The sequence below is a fragment of the Ammodytes marinus genome, assembly GCF_949987685.1.
Source record: "Ammodytes marinus genome assembly, chromosome: 10".
Lineage (NCBI taxonomy): Eukaryota > Metazoa > Chordata > Actinopteri > Uranoscopiformes > Ammodytidae > Ammodytes > Ammodytes marinus.
Genome location: NC_137214.1, coordinates 4,078,931 through 4,082,515, shown reverse-complemented (window position 1 = coordinate 4,082,515; position 3,585 = coordinate 4,078,931).

Here is a 3,585-nt window from a genome sequence, read left to right as displayed (position 1 = left end):
AAAAATCTGACAGAGAAAAACCTAAGAATATACCGCAGCCCCAGACTGACTACTGAAGGGAAATAAAACTTGAGCGGAAGTATGTAGGCGGGCGGTGCCAGGCTACATCAATGACACATTTAAAGAGAAACTAAAATCTCAAAAGTGCGTCAAATAAATAAAATCAGCCTGCACTGCAAGTTCATGCTGTTTACAAACTTGCGTACACGAGCTGAGAGCTGGCGTGGGATTTGAGCGTACCCTTCGCTCATGTCCAAATTGAAAAATGTGCGTACACCCACTAATCTGGTCTACGCACGGTTGATAAATGAGGCCCACTGAGTTTATCATGGTTTGATGATGACACTCAAGGGGATTATATACAAAGACAGAAACAAGCCAGGTATATATCTATATGTGGGTCTCACAGGGAAAGCAAACACACACACACATACATACACGCATACATGCACACACACAAACACCCTGAAAAAAAAGCTTCTAAAGATGAATGGGGCATTGAGTACTGCAGAAAATACACACATACACACACACACACACACACACACACAGATATTTGGCACCTTGAGCTCTTTCCCGCTATCTAGCTCTTCCCTTTCACTCTGCTTCATTTCACCACACTAGTATCTGGGGGAATTAGCTTCGCTGCGTGTCGTCTTTCCAAGGTAAACAAAATGCTTTCCTCTTCAAAGACAAACTTTCCTCCATTTCCTAATTGATAATCCTGCTCTTGACATTTGAGCATTCTCCACCCGGCTGGGTTTTTGTTTCTATGACAACAGAGCTGCATTCATCCACCGATGCTCTGAACGCATTAGTTCTATATTGCACATGAGAGCCATTTAGTCTATTTTAGTGGACGCCCCCCCTAGTGTGTTGTTATGAGGGAGATTAAAGACTCACACACACACACACACACACACACACACACACACACACACACACACACTCCTCTTGTATGTGCTCTTCGGGACTGAATCCTGGATCTTATTCTTTCTGTTGCACCTGTAACCTTAACCCTCTCACTCAACTCTAAAACTGGCCAACATATCCCCTATGTACATAGATGGGCTTTTTCTTCATCTTTCTGATTCTATGTGTTGAAATGTGTTACTCTAAGCAGCACACACACACACACACACACACACACACACACACACACACACACACACACACACACACACACACACACACACACACACACACACACACACAGTCCCCCCCCCCCTTTGAGATAACTCCTACAAAACGCCTGTCATCCTTACTCAGTCATACACACAAGCAGAGAGGGAGTCAGCGCAAGCCGCTGGATCAATTTAGTGGGTGAAAAGCTGTGGCATTCTTCAAATGCAATGGGCTTTGATGTAGATGCTGAGCTGCATTACAGGAGCCTGCTGAAGCTAGTCAAACCCTCTTTTCATCTGCCTGCTTCCTATGCAGAGAGCTGGGACGCTGGCAGGCTACGTGTCACACTCCTGTGCTACGCTGGCTCTTTCTCTTATGGAGCACATAGCAGTGACGTTCGTCGCAAAGCAAACACCTACACACACACACACCTACACACACACACACACACACACATCATCTCTTTTTACTTTGACTAATTGATGTTCTTTTCAGCTACATATCGTTAGCCTCGTAGCATAATTGCCTAAATCATATTTACTCTTATTCTACATCTACTCTATTCTACATATATTCTACTCTACATCTACTTTACCTTATCTATAATATGACTTAGGCAATGATGCTATGAGGCTAACGATTTGGAAATAACCACTTCTCTTTCAGCTTTGTTTCCAATGTGACCGGTTCTCCCTGCCAACTGAATATCTCACTTTTGACCCTAGTTGTGTCACTAACACATTTCTTTGCATTCTGATGAGATGTCTCCTTTTTTTTATATATAAAGTATGATTCAATCTGGGTAACACTGAGTACTTTATTTCCATTCCACAGCTAGAGACTGCCCCCTTGTGGAACGTTTGTTTGTAGCATTTGACTGCAGTATAAAACATATACAGTATATACATACTATCTATGAGTATATACAGTATATACATATTTCACATATTACAGTACACACACTTATGATGAACATAATGGGTATCTCTGACAGAGAAATGGCACTGGTTGTGGTATCAAAGTTCCTTTTAGGACATTGACTCATTCCCTCTATTCTGATTTTTATTTCTGTCGTGTTGTGAATGACCATATATCCCACTAGGCAGAGTTTGCTTTGAATAGCTTTATTTAAAAAGTATTTCAGACAGGCAGGCAAATAAACAATAATCACTTGTTAGATCATTCACTGCTCTTGACGTGTGAATACAAAATGAAAAAAAAAAACTAGACAAATGCTTTTTTGTTTGACTGGGGTTAAATGGACTTGTTATTAACCTGCAGCTGTAGAGAATAACAATGCGTGTGTCAAGCTCATTCAGACACCTGACCACCACACCACAGCAGCATGACATTTCCTGTATAGCAGCGCATGGTAACAACACACTTTTGACAGCCCCTGAGTTCCAATTCCCATACTTCCATGCTATTTAGTATTACCCAGGGGGCAAAACCCTCTTTTTTTGGAAAACAGACATGGGCTGTTGCAAAAGGTTGTTCACCAGAAATGGTATCTAGGCCCTTCAAAGGACCACAACCTGGGTGGACAACCTGGTCAACTAGCTGCTGGAAAGCTACAGGGGGTGGGAATAGAAAATCAGAACCATGGTTTAATGCGAGGGTAAAACATTTTCTTTTAACTTATAGATATCATCTTGAAACTTTGCCAGTTGATTACTGGCATTAAAACAATGATTTTTTGTATTGAAGATTTTTTCAGAAATGTTTGAATATATGTAAATTTGGCATATTTCACAAATTATGCACATATTTGCATATCTTGAAAAAACAAAAATCTAGATATTGGATAAAGCAAGAGTTAAAATCTTTATTGCATTTTGACATTTTATAAGTGTGTTAAGTTTCTACATAACAAACTTCCTCTGTGAGAAATGGTGTGATAATTCTGGTTTGATAGTGGTTAGATTGACATGATTTGATAGTTTTTTTCATTACTCTGACCCAACAATCTCAACTTTCTAAATCGCTTACATCAACTAAACTTTCAATAATCATTCTTAGCACCGTTCTGAATGTTATTAAAGAAGGGTTTTTTACGCAGCCTTTTTTAATTTTATAAGTCAAAAAATACTATGTACAGGTCTTAAAAATGCATTACGGCATGTTTTGAAGAAGAACATGTCTCATAAATCAGACTATGAACAACATGTGAAACAATCCTTCTTCAATAACCTACAGAATAGTGCTAAGAATGATTATGGAAAGTTTAGTAAGTGATTTAGAAGTTGAGATTTCTGGGTCAGAGTAATGAAAAAAACTATCAAATCACGTTTATTTATACACTATCAAACCAGAATTGTCGCACCATTTCTCACAGAGGAAGTTTGTTATGTAGAAACTTAACACACTTATATAAAGTCAAAATGTAATAAAGATTTCAACTCTTGCTTTATCCAATATCTAGATTTTTATTTATTTATTTTTTGGCGTTTTTATGCTTTA